The sequence below is a fragment of the Felis catus genome, chromosome F2 (genome assembly GCF_018350175.1).
Source record: "Felis catus isolate Fca126 chromosome F2, F.catus_Fca126_mat1.0, whole genome shotgun sequence".
Lineage (NCBI taxonomy): Eukaryota > Metazoa > Chordata > Mammalia > Carnivora > Felidae > Felis > Felis catus.
This window is the reverse complement of record NC_058385.1, coordinates 48613386-48634234: the sequence shown is the minus strand read 5'-3', so window position 1 is coordinate 48634234 and position 20849 is coordinate 48613386. Positions and strand designations below refer to the sequence as shown.

The following is a 20849-nucleotide window of genomic DNA, read 5'->3' as shown; positions in this document are numbered from 1 at the left end:
GAAGAAGGGCAGAGGGAGTAAGAGAAAGAAGAGAAAGAATCTTAAGCAGGCTCCACATTCAGTATGGAGCCTGATGTGGGCTCCATCTCACGGCCACAAGATCATGACTTGAGCTGAAATCAAGTGGATGCTTAACCAACTGAGCCACCCAGATGCCCCTACTTTTGTGAAAAAGGGAAATGTTTTAACTATTCAAAACCTATATATTTTGTCTATGTGAAAACTTAAACTGTGGAAGTATGGCGAAAAATTATTAATCTGTCATGTTTCTTTTCCTGTTTATCAGTTTGAAAATGTTATTTTTACAAAGTACTCTTTAACATGCTTGGATTTCAGAGCATTTGCAGAAGTTTCCTGCAAAACTTCACATTAAAACTTTAAAAGTCTCAAAAAAAATACCCAAAACAAAACCTATATATTTTAGTTTTCTATATAATAAGGAGTACTCTAAGAATGTACCTTAGCAATAAAAATACTTATGAAGTAGTTTGGGGCGCCTGGGTGGCTCAGTTGATTGAGCCTCCAACTTCAGCTCAGGTCATGATCTCACAGCTCGTGAGTTCAAGCCCCGCATTGGGCTCTGTGCTGACGGCTCGGAGCCTGGAGCCTGCTTCGGATTCTGTGTCTCCCTCTCTCTCTGCCCCTAACCCGCTCAGAGTCTGTCTCTGTCTCTCTCAAAAATAAATAAGCATTAAAAAAAAAAAAAACTTATGAAGCTCCCTTTAAACATTCCCATTAAACTGGTATTTTTACCTTCGATTACAATGGTACTCTTTACATTTGTCACATTGATCTATGTGATGACAAGATATTTTTATTATAGGCTGGCGGTTTTAGGTATACCTATTGTTTTTCAGTGATTGTCTTTATCAGAAATCTAATTCATTCCATCTTTTATATCTATTGGCACAAAAGCAAATGAGGTTGAATTAATAGACCAGGATGATCTAAGCGTGAATGGTACTGTATCATTTTGTCTTAGGGCTCTCCGTTTAATAATAATACTTTCCCTGGCATTACCTGTATTTTTGTATATGAGTAACCTGACTTGGCAAAAAAACCCAAAACCTCAAGCCCCAAACACAATTAAATATGCTGTTCTCATTAGGAAGCTATCATTCTGTTAAGGTTACACACTATGTTGGCTAGTCCATTGCAGTACAGTTTTTAAGGTTCTATTGTATTCATCAAAGACAAAAAAATACAATGATGCTAGCTAGCTGCACTATTCTTTAATTCTGAATACACAAACACTAATCGTGAGGGCACATAGTTTGAATAATAGGTTGTTGAATTGCTTTATGGTATAAATGATGTTGAATTAGGCTCAGGTCCAGTACTTTCCATGTGAAAGGGTGGTTAACATTCAGTGACTTCACTTCAGCTGCTCCTCACTCAAATTTCACTTCTGTACCTCCCACTCCACTGAAATTACTCAGTTAAAGGTCACAGATAACTTCTTTTCAGGCCTTTATCATTCTTCTCAATGGATCACTACAATACCTTTCCCAGTGTTCTCTCTGCCATACACTCATAGCCCATCTTCTTTCCATCCCCACATTCTTTTTCTGAAATCCAAACCACTCCTGTGATTGAAAAATTTGGGAGACAAAAATCCAAACTTAACATGAGACCAGAGTTTACCAATGATTCGCCATTTGCCAGAATCAGAACCCTTCCCATCCTGTTTGAGTGATGGGACATCTGGATCATTTGTTCCATCTTGGATCACCCTCCTCCTCACATGGCTTGACACTGTACTATTGTGATTCTCCTTCTACTTCTCTGGCTGGTCCTCTTGGTTTTCTCTGCCAGTCTTTCTTCGCTCTGGCATTTCTTGAAGTCCTGTGCTTATATCCCTTTTCCTGTAGACCTCAACATTTCCTTAATAATCACATCTGCTCTCAAATTCATAGCCAAAAGGGCTCTAGATCTCTGTATTTATGGGAGCCTTTGGACCATCTTTACATGGACATTATTACATCAACAGCTTAAACTATGCTCAAAGCTGGCTCATATTCTTCCCTCCCAACTGGGACCTTCTCTTTCTACCTGTGTTCCTGATTCTAGAATTCTTCCTGTTGATTAGCTTAATATCCCCAAATCATTTGACACCTTCTTACCCCCCTTGACATTCAAGATTACCTTCTGCTTTTGCTATGCCTTTTCCTTCCCATCCATTCTTTTATTTATATTTATTTATTTTGAGAGAGCGTGTGCACATGAGCAGGGGGTAGGGGCAGAGAGAGGGAATCCAGAGCTGGCTCCGCTGGTCGGCTATCAGTGAGGAGCCCCATGTGGGGCTCAATCTCATGAACCACGAGAACATGACCTGAGCGGAAATCAAGAGTCGGACGCTTAACCTACTGAGCCACCCTGGGACCCCTCCCTCCCATTCATTCTGAATCCCTTAGTATTCTTCTTAATTGTTTGGGGTCTCCTTTACTGTTTCTTCCAAACTGTCTACCTTTTTCCAATCCCATGATGCCAGAATAATCTTTTAAAAACATCTTTGAATATATCATGTCCCTGCTTAAATGGTTCCAGAATAAAGTCCAAGCTCTGATCACTTCTTGATCGGACCCTACCTTTTCAATCTCACATGCAACCATGTCTCTATGTTGGAGCCAGAAAGCCCACTCACAGTTTTCTAGACTGGCCCATTTCTGTGCCTCCTCTCACTTGTTTCCCTTGCCTAGAGTATCTGCTCTCAAAATTTATCACTACCGGGGCGCCTGGGTGGCCCAGTCGGTTAGGTGGCCGACTTCGGCTCAGGTCATGATCTTGCGGTCCCTGAGTTCGAGCCCCGCGTCGGGCTCTGTGCTGACAGCTCAGAGCCTGGAGCCTGTTTCGGATTCTGTGTCTCCCTCTCTCTGACCCTCCCCCGTTCATGCTCTGTCTCTCTCTGTCTCAAAAATAAATAAACGTTAAAAAAAAAATTAAAAAAAAATTTATCACTACCTTTCCCCAGCAGCCTTCTTTCATTTAGCTGTAATCCTTTCCTCCCTCCACTAGGTTCCATGCAGCATGTTACCTATTTATCTATCAACAATTATTTTGTGTAGTTGTTTTATTTCCCCTGCCAGATTGTTAGCAAGATTTCAAGTAGTGTATTCATCTCTAGCCTCCTCCTTCCACCAGGGGGGTCTAGTAAAATGCTGTGTTTATAAATGTTCTGAATCAAAAAGAACGTTTAAGGAATGAACGAGGAAGCCAAGATATATTAGAATGAAATATGGAAAAATGAAATTAGGAAGAGTCCAGACTCCCGATTTTTACCAAATACTTTCCTCCTAAACCCCACAGTTCAGCGTTGCTACCGTTTGTTACCTTTCCATCCAGGAAAGCTCTCTCTCTTCTTTCCTAATTTGTGATTTATTAATCAACCACAATGCTGCTCACAAAATAGAGGGTGGGGAAGAATGAAAGAAAAAAAAGTCAAGGTCTTAATTTCATAGATGTTAACTTGAAAGCGATGTGTAAAAACCTATTTCATTTGTGACACTGTGAGTTGGAGTTAGCACAAGATTCACGATTTCTGATCACTAGTATGAAGACATTTTTAAAAGATGAGAATAAATTAAAAGCTATGTGGGTCGTACTAGGTTCCCCAGTTTAAAAAAGAAAAAAGTTTGTTATGGAGTAGTAAAATTTAAATGACTGCGAAAATGAGACGTGTGGGATTAAAGTAATATGCATTTGTAACATCAGTAATCCCCTCTCCAACACCGGTCCTTGATTAATAAGGACTGGGTGTGACTGCCTTCAAATGAGGACAGAGAGTCTACACTGCTTAAAGACAAAATCCTACTGCACCATATTGTAACATACACGAGGGACATTTTCGCGCGGTCATGAGGCTCTGTAACCTCACCAGCGCTGGAGTAAGGAACCCATCCTGGTCATTAGGAACTCTTTTCCAGAAAGGACCGGGGTATCCCTCGAGTGCCGGAGCTTCACCTTGGGAGGACAGTCCCCAGGCGTAGCCTATGGAACCCTCAAAACGCGGAGCGCACTCGAAGTGGGAGCTCCGGCGAAGGCCCTCACAGGCCTCCCCTACAGCCTCTCCAGGCAGCGCAAGCATGCCGCCGCCCCTGACCCAGCACAACTCAGCGTCGCGGCCACCAGAGACCCGGGTCCAGCTCCCAATGAGCGGGGGCCAGCGACGGGCGTCAGCACGGACACCTGAGGGGGTGGAGAAGCGGGGCCACGCCGCGCTGCGGACGAGCCGCGTTTCTTCTCCTTCACCCGCCCACGTCCGCGCGTCAGAAGCTTCGCGCCGGGGGAGCTGCAGCCGGCGCGAGGGCAGGAAGCCACCAGGCGGTCGGCACCTGCACTCGGGGTCGCCCGCCCCGCCCCCTTTCGCCCCCGCCGCGTCTCACGCCTGTCTCTTCCGCTGCCTCCCTCCGCCGCGGGCCGCAGCCCGACTCCGCCCCACTCGCGCGGCAGCCTGGATGGCTGTGACGTCACAAGACCACGCCCACTTACTATAAATACTGGCGTCTCCGGCACCGCCTTCCCACACTCTCTGGCTCTTCGCTTGGCTGCAGTGTTTCTTTTTTTTCCGCCTTCTTTGCCTTTTCTCATCCTTTCTCGTTCCTCCGCTCTGCAGTGTGACGAGGCCGAATCCTCTCCCCACCCAGTCCTCGCCATTCTTCTTTTACCTGCGCTGTTCTATTTCTCCCCTTCGGCCGCCGCCGCCACTGCTGCACAGCTGGTGTCGGTGCCGCGCTTTTCCCCCCACGTCGTCCCCGCAGCCTATGGCCCAGGCCGCCTTGGGTATTTCTGCTCAAGGTAACCACATCCCTCTTTAAAAATTCCGCCGAAAAAGAGAAGACGCTTTACCCGACTCTTTGGGCCGTTATCTCACGTGAGTACTGACCCGAGGGGCGTGGGGGCGCGGGGCCGGCCTCGGGGAGCTGCCGGGTGCCTCCAGACTGGGCCCCGCCACTCGGCCGGCGGCCCCGCAGTGCCCCGCGGCCGGCTGCCTCGAATATGGCGGACGGCGGTGTGTGTGGCGGCGGTCGGTGTCTCCGCGGCGGCGGCGCGGCGGGCTGGGGTGGCGGGCGCGCCTCGGGGCCCTCAGGCGGCCGCTTGCCGCTCGGCGGAGCAGGGGGCCACCGCGGTTAAGGTGAGGGGGCGTGTGCGTGTGGGGGCGCTCGCGGGGGTCTCCGCCGGGGATCGGCGTCGTTTCCCGGCGGCGTGCGGCCCCCACCCCTCTCCCGTGGTGCATTGCTGTTTCCGGGGAGGGGGCCGGGCCGCAGCCCTGAGGGGCCTTGGTCTGGCAGCCCCGGCCCGGAGGCGCGTTGCGACTTCGCCTCCGGGATCCCCGCGGGCGGCGCGAAGGGCTGCAACGGCCGGGGCCTTAGGTTATGAATGGAGCGGGGCGGGCCCGGCGGCGGCCTCCTGTGACAGCTGCCGGAGGAGGACGGGTTCTTGGGGGTGCGGGGAGTGCGGCCCCCCTCTGGTGGAGGAAAGTTGACGCCACTCGGGGCCCGGAGGCAGGGAAGCCCCGGTGTCAGGTAGCTAGCGAGAGGCCCTTGGCCCCTTCTGGAAGCCTCGGGGCTGCTGCTCCGCCCCCTGCGGCTCTCCTGATTGGGCCAAGTTGCCTTCACTCACCCCAGTCACCTCCTGGAGCCTGAGGATTAGTCACCATGGCTTCGTTTTCCCGTCCGCGCCACGATTCCTGGGCAGTGAGAGGGAGAACGGTAGGCTTGGGTGGCTTATCAAGTACTATTTTGACTGCCAACAGGAATGATGGTGACGTGTTTTAACTCTTGCCCAAAATACATTCTGAGCGTTTGTTTTTTGGGCTACCCTGCTGGTTCGGAAACCTGAGGTCGGGTACACAATTTACAGCCCCATTGATGTTCAGACTTAACTGGATTTTGTGGTGGTGCCTTGGACCCGTTAAGGTGTTGACTGTCTTCGTGTTTCCACCTTTAAGCCCCACAGCTTGGGTGCAAACCTGAGGACCCTTAAGGAAGAGAGAAGTGCTGTGTGATCTGGCAGAAATAGGGCTAAGGATTGTCGGGCAAGGCCCTAATCTTTAATTTTTTGCAAATGTGAGAGTGCAGATGCTGGTCAAGAAGACAAAGAAGCCCTGAGGGGTTTACATTTAGTAGAAAGGTAGGCTTCTAATGATTACAGGTGATGGAATATCAGTGCCTTCTCCTGCCACTCACGTTTAACTTAGTAAATTTTCAAACATAGAAGGCGAAAGAATTACATCTTCTCCTAGATTTAACGTTTTGCTTTCTTTGCTATCCTACTATCCATTCATCAGTTCACGTCGGTTTTTTCCCATGTGTTTCAAAGTCGGAGACATCAGAACACTTAACGCCTCCAACTTCAGTTCATGAGCATATATCATAGCCTAATACTGGTTATTTCTTAAAAAAAAAATCTTTGGATAAAATCCACATAACCTTAAAATGCACAGATCTTTAAGTATATCATTTGATGAGTTTTGACAAAAAATAGAGTTGTGCAATCCAGACCTATCAAGATGTAGAGCATTTGCCTTACCTCAGAAGTTCTCTTTTGCCCTTTCAAATGACAATCCCCCACTCTTCAGAGGCAACCAGGATTCTGATTTTTTTTGAAACCACAGATTAGCTTTGTCTAAAATGGAATTATACTGTTTGCTTTCTTTTCTTTGAAAAACTTCTTTAATTCATGTTTTTGATAGTCATCGGAAGTGCATATATCAATAGATTGTTACTTTTATTTCTTAATGGTAGCCGATTATGTGAATGCTTTGATTTTGTAAAATAGACTATCTTGGAATAATTTTAGATTTACAGAAAAGTTGCAAAGATAGTATAGAGCTGCATACTTCTCACCCAGTTCACATTATTAGCATCTTACTGTGGTACGTTTGTCAAAACTAAGAAACTGACTTTGATTCATTACTATTAACTAAACTCTAGGCTTTATTTGAATTTCATCAGTTTTTAATGTCCTTTTTCTGTTACGGGATAATTCAGGGTACCATGTTACATTCATTAGTTGTCATATGTTCCCCAGTTCTCTCTGATGTGTGACAGTTTCTTAACCTTGTTTTTCATGTCATTGATAGCATAGAGAAGTAGTGGCCAGATACCCAGTAGAATGTCGCCCAGTTTGGCTTTGTCTGCTACTTTTCTCATCATTAGACTGGAGTTTGGGGTTTTTGGAGAGGATACTACATAGCGACTTTAAAAGTCATTGGTAAATGCAATGTATTTTGTTCAAATACTGATAATTTGGGGTACTAGGCTTTGGGATAGTACTGTGAAAGTGATGGGAGGCTTGGTTTTTTTTGTGGTAGTGACCTACTGCTGACTTCAGTCAGGACTAGTTCTCTCTGTGCTGTTCACCTAGATGTAACGAGAGACATTGTCTTCAGTTAAGGAACTTGATTGCAGTGTTCATGAACCAAAGGATTTACACATACCATTCTAAATGAGAATAACTTATCTTTTCCTGTACCTCCTTTTCTCCACATTTTCATGTAACTCCTTTATGGTTTATCTTAACTGTACGAATATTTATCCTGTATGTAAATAGCTCTTTTACCCTATATGCCCCTTTTATTTTACCAAAATGTGCTTTTCATATTTTAGGGTTTTCATTTCCTACTAGTTTTCTTTTGTTGCTAGATGGAAATGTTTTAGAGATGATGAAAATTTTTGAATGTCTGAAGTTTACTATCCTTAATATTTTACATCACTGCTCTTGAGGTTGCATTAAGCAAAACAGTTGTGTGGATGTGGATACATGGGGCGGGAGGGACGGGCAGATGAGAGTGTCTCACCCAGGATAATTATCCTATTCCTTATAAACTCTGTCTTTGCAGCATGAGTCAACTTTTAATTTATTTTTAAAATTATCTTGGTGTGGGAAGACTCAAATCTTTGGTTTTGAGTACATTATTTGGAATCTAATGTAAGGTTGTAATCACCGTTGCATGTTGGTAAGGGTTCTTGACTCATCAAGAATATGTGAGCATATTTTTTTAGTAAATTAAAAGAACCACAAGGATGCTTCTGTTCTGGTGGAGATGAGAGATGCTTTATTTTTAATTTAAAAATTTTTTGAGATGCTTTAGATATACCTAGAGTACTTGTGAAATTTCTCTGATTCTTAACCTTATAATCTCTAGTTAGATCATTTTTCTGGTTTCCTTATCACCCTGTCTAACAAATGCTGTCCGGTTATATTACTTTAAAGTAGCAACCACTGAATTATGATTTCTAAGTATAGGTGTAGCGGTTTAGTTAAGAGGTGAGAAGTCCATCCAATCAAACCATAATAGGTAATAACCATTTCTAAAATTTAGCGTTTTGTAACATGCTAAGCACTTTAACATTTGTATGTTGTTCTAGCGATAGTAAAAAGACGCGAGGTAGGTTAGGTATGAGGAAGAGAAGTATAAACTTCCAAGTGACTTGCCTTAATGTATAAGGCAATTCTCAAATGTTATTTCACATTCATAATGTATTAAGTCCTCGATCTTCTTTTTGGTATGTAGTAAGATTTTATACTTTAAGCAAAGAAGAACTTGCAATTTGGAGAGTAAAAGAAATGTTCTGGGTAGTTGCAGATTACAAATCATACTAGAACATTATACACATCAGGTTGACCAGGGTACTTGGGGAATTTTGCAGTTTTAGTCCACTGAGAAATTTGGGTTTTGGAGGATAAATAAAAGCAAAAATGAAATTAGATGAAGGCTGGAAACCGAGTAGGTGGATAAAGCAACTTGGTAAGATGATACCAGTTCTGTGAACTTTGCACTATAAGAGCTTGGAAATTTTTACTACATAAAAAAGTACTTGGTAATATGGTAAATCCTTTGAAAACATTATTTGTGTAATGTGATTAATGAAACACTTTTAAAACTAAAACCTACTCCCATAGTTAATCTATAAATCAATTTAACTTGCTTGAAAAGCGCAGTGTAACGTATTTTTTAATTTATGACTATTTACTACTACTTTTATTTCCTTCTTTAGGGCGAACTTTCTGACCGAGTATACAACTACCCAGAGGGCCTAGGAGAAGTGCTGTATAGAGAGCAGTTCGACTTCAACGCTGAGCCACCTTGGGAACCTAGCTGATGATAGGGGGGTTCCATCTCCTAACTTGTCCATGTAAGTATTTTCACATCTGTACTGGGGGTCTTGTAAAATTGAAGTAAAGGAGAGTTCTTGTTGCTCACTTTTTTTCTGAATTTGAAATTGTATTTACCTCTTAAAATGCAGTGATCTTTAATGTGCTTTTTAAAAGTTCTAAAATAGGGGCACCTGGGTGGCTCAGTCTGTTGGTTGAGTTCAACTCTTGATTTCAATTCAGATCATGATTCCAGGGTTGTGAGATCAAGCCCTGTGTCAGGCTCTGTCTGAGCTGAGCATGGAGCCGGCTTGAAATACTCTTTCTTCCTCCCTCTCTCTCTCCCCTATGTGTGCTCGCTCTCTTCTTGTACACACGCGCGCTGTCTCTAAAAATAAAAAAATAAAGGCTTGACAGTTAAGGGTTTACTGATTCAGTTTTATATGCATTGTTTACCAATCACTGAATCACTTAAAATTTATTTTGAATAGATAACAAGTATTACTCTACTTAAGTACATACTGTAGACCAAGTTTTAGGAAATCTTACTAATCCAGGTTTTAATATAAGTTGTTGGAGAGTTTTGGGTGGGTTTTTTTTTGTTTTTTGTTTTTTGTTTTGTAATTTAATGTGTAGGCAGTGGCTTATTCCATCATTCAACCATTTGGTAAGTTTTCAAGTATTTGGGCTTAATCAGAAAAAAAGACATTTTTAAATAGAGTAAAAGATTCTGTTCATTCTACTTACTGAAGCTATACCTCACAGCATGGTGTAGGAGAGGTGAATATTAGTTCTTGTATAGTTATGAGCATTTTGCCAGGTATAAAGTGACTACTAGAGTTTATAATTGCTTTATAAGATGACTTTATGTAACACTCAGCTGGTGAGGAAAAATTGGTTGTTTTCAGAGGACTTACTGAGGGATGATATATGTACGTCTCCTAGCTTGCTATTTTCTGAACAGATTTTCTTGGATAATTTTTGCCAGTACTTGATTTTCTATGTATGGATTTGACTTTTGAATTGAATGTCTGTGCAAAATACAGTTCCACAGTAAACTGATGTTTAAATTTGAATTTGCTACTGGATTTGTATAGTTTATTTTAGGTTTCTTGCAATTGAAATTTGGGTTTTGAGGTTTCGGTTTGTTTGTTTGTTTTTTTAACATTTATTTATTTTTGAAAGAGCACTCGTGCAAGTAAGGGAGGGGCAGAGAGAGGAAGACCGAGGACCTGAAGCAGGCTCCATGTGGGGCTCAAACTCCCCAATGTGACCCAGAGCTGAAATCAAGAGTCCGACACTTAACTGACTGAGCCATCCAGGTGCCCCAAAGTTTGCATGTTTCTGAGTTGTGCAGACACTTGGAATAACAATTGACATTTTCAGGAAAGCATAGGTTATCAGTTTAGTGTTCCTGTAGTCTGATTTTGTTAAAAAGATCGTATCGAATAAAAATGTTTTCTCTAATTAAAATGTGTTTTCAACACATTTGTAAGGCTAAAGAGTGGGGGGAATAAGTTTAATAAAATATCTTGAAAGTTCTGTTGACTTAGAAACCTGACTAGAGGGTTTCTTCTACTGGGTTTCTCTTAGCTGTGTGAGTTTGAGCAAATTACTTACTTTTTTTTTAATGTTTTTATTTATTTTTGAGACAGAGAGAGCATGAGCAGGGGAGAGGCAGAGAGAGGGAAACACAGAATCCGAAGCAGGCTCAGGCTCTGAGCTGTCAGCACAGAGCCCAATACGGGGCTCAAACCCACGGACTGTGAGATGACCTGAGCTGAAGTTGGATGCTTAACCAACTGAGCCATCCAGGCACCCCTAAATTACTTATTTTTAAAATCTAGCTGTAACTAGATTTCAGCTGTAACTAGAACAGTTCGTTTAGCCCTAAACTGATACAATGATTTTTTTTTTTTGAGTGTATTAACCACCCCTTGTTAATGAATGTAGTGTGGTCTTTGGGATTAGCATCAGCTACAACAGAAATGCAGAATCTCAGCCCCACCCAAACCTGACTCAATTTAACCAGGTGTCTTGTGTGCATATTAAAGAGAAGCACTATTGCTGCCATCTCAGGACCAAGTCAGTTATCTCTTAATTTTTGTTAGTCATCTGTCTGTTTCCAATATATCTGATGTTTCTCCCTCATTGGCCTGGAGATTTAACTTTTCTGGGGTGGAGACCAGTTGATGACATAGTCATGAATAGATTCTAAGATGGAAATTTAAGAACAAGCTTCATGATTTAAGGAATGTCATATTAAAACAGGCATTGAGTTGAACTCTGTAATGAAAACTTAACTTTGCATTATATTTAATATTTATAGTGAACTTGGGAAATCCATAGTTAACACCTCCTTTGCGGGTAGATGAGTGCAGGTAGAATATATTAAAGATACTTATTCGGCAGGTTCTGGCAGCCAAAGTAACTGACTTTTACTTACTATGCCCAGGTACAATGTGCATTATGTTGAAGGAAACTTTAGTACTTGGTGCTTTGCTGCAAAGCTGCAGGTCCATAATCCCTTATGTGTATAATTCTGAAATTCAAAAGTTACTTAAAAAAAAATTTTTATGACCTTCTTATAGTAACCTAAACTGATTTGGGAACAAAAACTTGACCTGAATCTGAGCTGACTTGAGGCTCTTTTTATCTTATCCCATGTAATGCCAATATTCCTAAATTTTGTTGCAAGAATATTGTGATTACAGGGTGTTGACTTCGCCTCCTGGCCATTCTAAAATCTGAGAAATTTTAAATTCCGGAAGGATCACTGGCTCCAAAGGTTCTTGAGTAGAATTAATGAAAATGGCAAGAGAAAATTTTACATTCCAGAAAGGTCCTTAGATATCAATAGGAGTTTGTTATACTGGATATTTAAAATCCTATGGAGCAACAATACTGTTTGGAAAACGAGAAGTCATTAAAAGGGCTTAACACGCTGGCTTTTGTAGAAAATCCTTGCATTTGCATAGCATTGCAAAGCATATAGCTATGTGAACTCTATTTGAACATTGTAATACTTCAATAGTTCTGTGCAGGTGGTCTGAGCTCTAGGATTTCCCTCCAGAGTTAGGTTTCTAAATCAGGTAACCATGTGAATTTTGAGATAGTTTATTAAGTATTTAGGAACTTAGGTAGTTGCTTATATAAGAGCTTTTTCTTGGAAAACTTTTCTTTAGAATATATGTATGATGTAATATGTGAGCACTGTAAAGATATTTGACAGGTGTTTTAACACTAATAGTATCTAAAATTAACGAAGGGCCTCTAATTGTGGAAAAGCTTTTGCATGCCGTTAAAAAAAAATCCTTAGGGCTTTATGCTGGAGTGGATTTTTCAGTGGGCTAGATTCTCAAGTTATTTTAGCCAGAGCTCCATTTTATAATTAATAAGCCTGATGGAAAAATCTGAAGTAGGCCTTTCCAGAAAACTAAATTCTCTTCTAACCAACTGCTTTTTATTAGCAGATCTGGTGATGAAGTCAGATTGAATTAATCATTTCCTTACACTTTTTAGTAAGTTGTAACTAAATCTAGAAAAAGGTTACAATTGATTTGTTTAAATGGGCTCTTAAAATTTGTCTGAAATATTTTATGTGGTTGTCAGTTGACTATGTTCATGTAGGAACTTAAGAATCATTAGCATTTTATTTTGTTTTTATGAAAAAAAATTTTTTTCATGTTTATTTTTGAGAACGTACGAGTGGGGGAGGGGTAGAGAGAGAGGGGACCCAGAACTTGAAACTGGCTCCAGGCTCCTAGCTATCGGCACAGAGCCTGATGCAGGACTCGAACTCAAGAACCACAAGATTAATGACCTGAGCTGAAGCTGGAGGCTTAACCGACTGAGCCACCCAGGCACCCTGAATCATCAGCATTTTAAATATTCATGTTCTGTGTCCTGATTGGTAATATTTACATATGCCTTAATAGTACCCATCCTACCTAAATTAGAATTACTGTAACTAAGGGAAAAATGTTCTGTATGTATGTACTAGTATTGTTTCCTCGTGTTTTGCTGTTAATTGTCAGTAGTAAAGTCAGGTTTTTGACTTTGGAAAAAAATTTGGTTTTGGTAATTTACAGATTTTGTGATGAAAGCAAATTCAGCAGAACACTCATTAATGGTTGTTAGTGTCTTTGACAAAAAAGTCAAATAAAACTATCCTTGAAATACCAGTTTTTAAGGCATATGTATCCCCTGGCATACATAAAATAGTGTTTGATGGTTCTGCACTGCTTGTGTAAATTAGTGGAAAAGTATTCTGTACAAGAACAATGTGGAAATATGCTAATGGATTAAACAGCATTTGGGGAACATGGATTTTTTTCCTTTGAGCAAATTTAGAATCTTCTCTGGGAGGGCCAAAAAGATTGGAAAGCAATGTAGACCAATTTTTAAAGGGCATAAAATGGTTCTTGCATTTATCACAAAAGACAGTTGAGCCAAGAGAATCAACAGTGGCTACCAGTCTGTGTGTTCCATTATACTCTTTTCACCTGGTGTTATTTCAGAGTTTTTGAGACTCTTAATCTAGCCCCCTGAAATTTTGATACTCTTAATTTCAAATAGGAGTAAATAAGTTATTTGTACCTTGCATGCTATAAAATCTAGGTAAATAGTAGGCTGTTTTAGGCTGACTGTCGTTCAGATAAGCCTAAAGAGGCTGTTGCAAGTGAAGTGCTCTCACATTGGTAAGGCGTAGGAAGACGGTATTTTTTGTCCTTCCCTTTCATTCCAGGGTCATCCATGTACACTTAAATGATTTATCACAAGCTAACTGAAGCAAAGATTTACCCATCCTTTAATCTAATGAATAATGTGAAGAACATTATGAAAGAATTAGAAAATATTTGTACTGAGTTACAAGGATTACACTGATGACGTTCAGCCTGCCTCAGCCATATTCAGCCACTATGAGATCAGAGCATAAATGCCTAGAACTAACTGACTTGGAGAAGGACCCAAGATAACAAATTCTTATTGAATGCTCCTCTCCAAACTTTTTTTTTTTTGCCTTTTGTTCATTATCTTATGTAAGCATGCATTTTAAATCTCTCTTCAGAATTTGCTGTGGAGTTTGTTACTTTGTTACTTTTTGTGCCCTTACAGTCTAGCTTTGTAAGCTTGTGAATTGATCTTTGTTACCTTGATCAAAGTTACTTGGGGGTGGTGAGCTTTAAAAGTTAAAACTAACTTTAAGATTCCATTCTCAGTTGCAGGTGCCACATTGTGAGTGCTGGGGAGTTATATGTGGCTAATGGCTATTATTTTGGGCAATGATAAAGAAAATTGCATTTAGCACAGAAAGTTCTGTTGGACAGCATTGTTCTAGGGTATTGTTATTTTTGGTTTTTGGTTTTGTTCCCCATAGGAACTATTGAATTTTATTCAGCAGTCTGTATGTAGCATGGGAAAACTGACATTCCTGAATTTAAGGTCCTGCAGTTTACCACCTATACTAGATTATTTATTTGTATATATTAACGAACATTATAGGTGCATATTTTAGGTTTTCTTCTTTTCTCATTGATGTGAACTGTTATGGATTATAAGTCAGACTAATTTTAAACCTCTTCTTAAACTATTTGTATTTAGTATATCCATTCTTTTAAATTTACATCCAAGTTAGCATATAGTGCTGTAATGATTTCAGGAGTAGTTCCGGTGATTCATCCCCTGTGTATAACACCCAGTGCTCATCCCAAGTGTCCTCCCTTATGCCCCTTACCCATTTAAGCCCATCCCCCCACCCACAACCCCTCCAGCAACCCTCAGTTCTCTGTATTTAAGAGTCTCTTATGTTTTGTCCCCCTCCTTGTTTTTATATTACTTTGCTTCCTTCCTTTATGTTTGTCTGTTTTATATCTTAAATTCCTCATATGAGTAAAGTCATATGATATTTGTCTTTCTCTGACTAATTTCGCTTAGCATAATATCCTCTGGTTCCATCCACATAGTTGCAAATGGGGTATTATTAACGTAAGTAGTATTAGCTGTAATAATCTTAAAACATTGATTAATAAGCATAAAAATTACGCATTCTCTTCTTTCTCCTTTCATTTAATAAAAAATTTCCTTTAACTGTAGGGGCTTTTCAGTTTTATATTTTGAATTCTTTATCATGCTGTTAGGATGTAATTCCCTACTATGATTTTCTGTGCTTAGGTAGACAAATTATTATTAGGTTTATGTTGAATATGTGATTTTTCATCTGTTTCTTGGCTTTTTACTGCAAGGACCCTCTGATATCCTAAAGAGCTCCTAAATAAGTATAGTTCTAGGTTCTAGATGAACTTCAGTTCACCTACGTTCAACATGACCAAACGTGTTATTTTAGGCATGACCAAAAGTAGGATGAAATGCTTTAGTACGTTCAACATGGACGATCTAACAAAAACCATCCCCAAATAATCCTCAGTGAGGTATTTGCTTTCCTAAATTCATGAAGAGCTCCCACAAGAAAAAGCAAAAAACAATGGGAAAATGAACAAAAGACTTGAAGACCTTTTTTCACCAAAAACTTAGCAGTTCCACTTCTAGTATGTAGCCCTAGACCAGTGCTACTTAAACTGCCAGCCAGCAAGCTAGACTCTTGCACTACAGTACAGTTTGCATAGCACTGCCCTTAGGTACATAAGTAATAGAAGTTAGGTCATAAATAACATAAAGAATACAGCAAAAAATGGGAAGTAACCCATAGATCAGTTCAGATAAATAAATGGCATACCTACACAGAATACTACCCAGAAATGAAAATAAATGCACTTTGGTTATGTCTATCTGCATGGGTAAATTGAGACTAAAGTTGAGCAAAAGAAGTCAGTCATGGTAGAAGAATAACAGGGATGCTATTTATAGTTCAAAACCAGTAAAGCCAATGGTTTGGGGGCACATAGAACAATAAATATTAAATAACGAGAATGATGATCGGAAAAGCATGAACATGTTTATTCTATGGGAGATGCAACCACTGCCACCTGGGAAAGCTGTATAGGGCTTCTAGGGTATTCTCTTTCTTAAACTTGTATTTGTTGCAATAATTGTATTACACATGTGTTTTATATATGATAATTAAGGTTTCTTCTTGGAAAGATGACTGAGATCTGCTCTAAGCTAATCAAAATAGTAATTAAGTGCATTTATTTATAGAGTTATTCTGTACCTGTACTGCACCTGAAAAGCTTAGAAAGCATGAAGTTACTATGGTTGTAAATTTCCTGTTCATGTGGATTACAGTAGTTATCTTTAACGTCACTACATCTTAATTACCAAAAGGCCTTTAAGTGTTTTACTTGAGTGAGGGTACATACACTTCTTCCAGAAAAAAATTAATCTTTACATCAGATAGTCAAGACAGATTTTTTAAAAGGCTAATCTTGTCAATTCCACATGTAAAAGTATATGGTATGAAAATCCTGTATTTTGTTTTCTCATTAAGACATATTTAGAATTGTGAGACCTTTCACATGGCAGCCTTTACCTAGGCATTTCAAACTTAGCCCGTTGAGCTCATTTCCTTTAGGGTTTTTCTCCCCCACCCTTAAATATCTCCTGTTCATTTTTGCTCTTGTCTTTTAAAATAATTCTTCAGCAGTCACCTTTAATATTCTTTTTCTAGGGTTATTTAGGGTTTTCTTTTTTCTTTTTTTTCCCCCCACCTTATCACCTGAAAAATAAGTTTAAGGGTGCCTGTTGTCATTACTGGCTTTCCACTTACTGTTGATAAAAGCATACTCTGTCCTGATTATCCTAAGTACTCTGTGTAGGTTATTGTTATTCTCCATCACTTATTTTTGGTCCAGTATGGCAAAAATCCATATTGCCTTTGCACAGTTTATTGGAACTTCCTACCATTTCCAGTATATAGCTTCTTGGCACTGTTTTTGGTGGTTTGAACCTACTCCAGGCCTCCCATCTGTAGTGCCAAAGTCATCCTTTAGAATCCTCTTCTAATACTCTCCTGCCCAGTTATTTCTAAAGGTATTCTGTGTGGTAAGTAACATTTCTATCAGCGGTAGGATACAGAGGTGACCTTGACAGCATTGTGTCTTTTTAAGCTGTTAGCTGAGTTTTAAGTCATCAATTGACTATGTTAAAAAAAAAAAAAAGTGCTCTTTGGCTTCTTTACAGTAGTAGTTTCAAAATGTCTCAAGTTCTCATTTTTTTAATGAGTAAAAAGTCCTTTTAGAAAAGTGGTTGATATATTAAGGTTGGGTTTCCTGCTTACATGTCTCTGAAACCGTACTCTCAGCCTTTCAGCTCTCCCTGTTCTACTTCCAGGGAGGTCTTCACTTCAGAAATCCAAGACTCATATTCATCCAGCTTGGTGTCAAGTGGGCTGTTGCTGCCAGAATTATCTTGTGATTATTTGAGAGATGTATCAGTTTCTTCTGAAGTACAATCAACTATAGAAGCCTTTGTAGCAGGTGTGTAACAAGGCAAGTGCCCAGCTGCTGCAGCCACTTCTCTTGGTGCTACCCTCTCAATGGACATGAGGACTCAGTGGCCTCATGGAAGGCTCCAGGGAGCTGTGTGCAGTTCTTTGGAGCCTTTTGTTTCTTTGGCAGCTCTTCATTAAAAGATGTATTACCAGAAAACACCAAGGTGTAAATAAGGAATGTTAAACATTTTTTTTCTTCCCAGCTATGCTATCCAAGAGGAAATTCCTTACAAAAGTAGTATTGTGATTACAGCCGTTTTGCTACTGTAATAAAGTTTGCTTTCACCATATATTGATAAGGTGTTTGGTTGTGAACATGGCTTAAAGGCTTGAAGTAGAGAATACTTCCTAGTATCTGTTGATGAAATAAACTTGAAAGCTTTTATGGAAAATGAATTTGCTCCAGTTGAAGAGAATCTAAGGTCTATATAGGGTAGATTTTTTGAAGGTTAATGTAAATACTTCAATGTCTAGCAGCACCAGACCATAATGGGTCTGACCACCAGACCATAGTGGGTCATAATGTGTTGGAGCCAGTAAGTCAGTCCCGTTTTTGATTTATAAGCCATAAAAAATGGTGCAATGTCTGTTGGAAATTATACCTAGGATTGGAGCATTGGGGGGAAGTTTGGCATTATCTGGGTTTGAGTCCATTCTTAATGGAGAGGTGTCTGGAAATTCCCTGTGGTGTTTAAAATTAAGGTGGATTAACTTGGTGATCTGGCATACAATACAAACTGCTCACCCACAACACATACACACTTATTTTCATTCTGGGTCCATAGAACATACTGTATGTGTCATAGATTTTTGGTTTAATGTATTGTTACCAAGTAACTTCAAATGCTTTTTGGAAAACTAGCAAAGTATTTCTTTAGTGCTCTAAGGCAGAAATGTAGAACATAAACCTTTTTGAGGTAGTGGAGCTTTAAATATTTTTTGCTAACATGTTAAGAAAATTAGTCAAAGGCTTCTGGAGGTAGGATTATGAACTACTTTTAGGACTCTTTCAGTGAGAGGGGGGCACAATTATTAGAGGTAGGAAAGAAGATCAGCCTACCCATAATCCCCTACTTCAGCCTTCTCAGTTGTTGGAAATACTGGGTTTCCAGGTGACATTTCATGTGAACAAAGGGTTTGTCGGCTTAAGATGTGTTAGAAAACCTCTCTTCTGAAGGCCTTTATCTTTTGCAGATTCTATAGCAGAATTAGTTTTTCCTGCATGTTAACTTTCAGCTTTTAACGGTAACTGACATTTGAGCTTTGCATTTACATGTGGGTCACTATTGTATCAAGTTTTGGGCTCCTTTCAAGAAGGTGAAAGATGGACTGGACCATCTTTTTCAACACACTTGGAAGTTGAAGGAGTTCATTGCTGTCACAAGCCAACCCTAAGTTTAAGAACTCCCCATTCTTAAGAGTTGTGAAGTCCTTTGTCCCATCTGTTTGTGAGCACCTATTCTGAGCTAGGAAATATAGAGGTATCAAAACCTTCAGGGACCATATAAGAAGAGATAGAGCTCACTTATGCTCACTATCTTTTATGTATAGGTTTTATTAGTGTCGGCCTAACAATTTTATTGCAGTGCTCAGTGTAAATAAGGAAATCAAATATTACATGTACTACATCTGTTTTAGTGGTTTAGGTGTGTTAGTCCCTTAATTCTTTCATTAAGTACAGCCAGTATAGCAAATGAATTTTATTTTTCCTTCTGAGTCCTTTTGTGAATCAACTAGGGATTGGTGAATGAACACTAGGGTTACTTTTGAAGTGAGAGTTTGATTTCAATGATAATAATAACAGCCATTCCATAAGCATTGTATCCTTTAGAGCAGTCCAGTATTTTGGTTCATGTTATTCATTACTTGTCAACTGTTTTAGTTTTAAAATTATTTCACTTCTACAAAAGTCTGATCTATAGTGGCAGAAAGAGCTCAATGGTTACCTGAAGGGGATTTGGGGATTTACTGCAAAAGGGACACGAGGGAACTTACCTTTATGGTTAGTGGTTACACAGATAATATATGTTTGTCAAAATGGGTGCACGTCGTTTCATGTAAACTGTTGATATGATGGATAAAAAAGGAAAATAATTTCAAATTTGGGGTTTGCCTGAGAATTAGACCAAAGATACAGAAGAACAGCAAGGTTAGAATCTAGTGACTAGTCATAGAGGCTAAAAGGCTATGAATAAGTGTAATAGGATGTTTTTATGCTGTATGTAAGTTGGAGATCCAAAAAAGCAATCCTGTATTTTCTAGGGGTGCTGGAGAGACTTTTTTCCTTTTAAACATAATTTGATCGTCAGCATCTCTGGAGCTAATTGTTTTGTGCCTCAGTGTCTTAACCTCTAAAATGTGGGCAGTACCATTATTACGGGTTTTTTTTTAAGGGTTAGAGATCTAATTGTATAGATAAAGTACTTACAACAGTGCTTGGCACACTGCCATAACATCTTTGCTGTTAAGAATGTAGGCATTCAGCAGGTAAGATGGATGTTTTTGTAAGTACTGAGGATCCTACTACTAGAGGAAAATCACCCTTTCTGTAAGGACTGCAGCTATAGGAAATTGAGGTACATATCATTGTGACTGTAAACGACTTTTGCATGTGGCAGCAGTTGCCTGTAGAGGTCCATAATTCCTAACTTAAAGTTCCCAGGTAAATAGTACATACAGACTTAGGAGTTTCATGAACTGAAAAATTAGACTGAAGATCTTTTTTTTTCATTATTAATAGAATTAAGTGAAAGCTGTTGGACCAAAAAGATTTTTGATGCTAAACTGAACTGAAGGTTTCTGCTGTACTCTTTCTTATACTTACCTTTGATCTTTTTTAAAAAGTAGCTTTTATTTCTATTTCCCTTAGTGCATAGATGAATAGCCTCCTAAATTGTTACTGTAACTGGAGTTAGGTTGTTTAAAATAAATATGTATCCTCAGGCCTAAAATGTCTGCTTCCTGGGCACAGGTTTACATCATTGCTGGTATAACAACCTTTAGAGAGTGTCCAGGCTACAATGTGACTTTACTGCATAAGTATTAAGTCTAATGTAGATATGCCTAAGTTAATTACTTTGTTAAAATAAAAATATTCTCAACTTTTCTGTTTCTGCTGTTGCATGAAGGAGATTTGATGAGCTAAACTGAATGTGGTTGACTTCTTGGAGATGAAGATGTTTTAAAAGTTTAAAAAACTTATTTCATGGAATCTAATGTTATGGTCTACTGATGAGTTTGTTCTGGTGCATTCAAAAATGCACTTTGGGAACCATTGAAATGGAGTATACCTTAGGATGAGGGC

The 20849-nt window shown here is 39.8% G+C and overlaps 1 protein-coding gene and 1 long non-coding RNA gene across 5 annotated transcripts in view; one reads left to right on the top strand and one right to left on the bottom strand.

The window, feature by feature from the left end:
- Nucleotides 1–4617, bottom strand: part of LOC111558593 — a 76402-nt gene extending 71785 nt beyond the window's left edge. Inside the window, exon 1 of the long non-coding RNA XR_002739674.2 lies at nucleotides 4489–4617. This is a non-coding gene — a long non-coding RNA (uncharacterized LOC111558593). The remainder of the gene's footprint in view (nucleotides 1–4488) is intronic.
- AZIN1 (antizyme inhibitor 1) overlaps nucleotides 4516–20849 on the top strand; it is a 30839-nt gene continuing 14505 nt past the window's right edge. The window contains 3 exon segments of one of the 4 annotated variants that reach the window (NM_001301734.1): nucleotides 4516–4870; nucleotides 9000–9137; nucleotides 17386–17531. The gene's annotated coding sequence lies outside the window, so the exon portion shown is untranslated. 4 annotated transcript variants of the gene reach the window in all.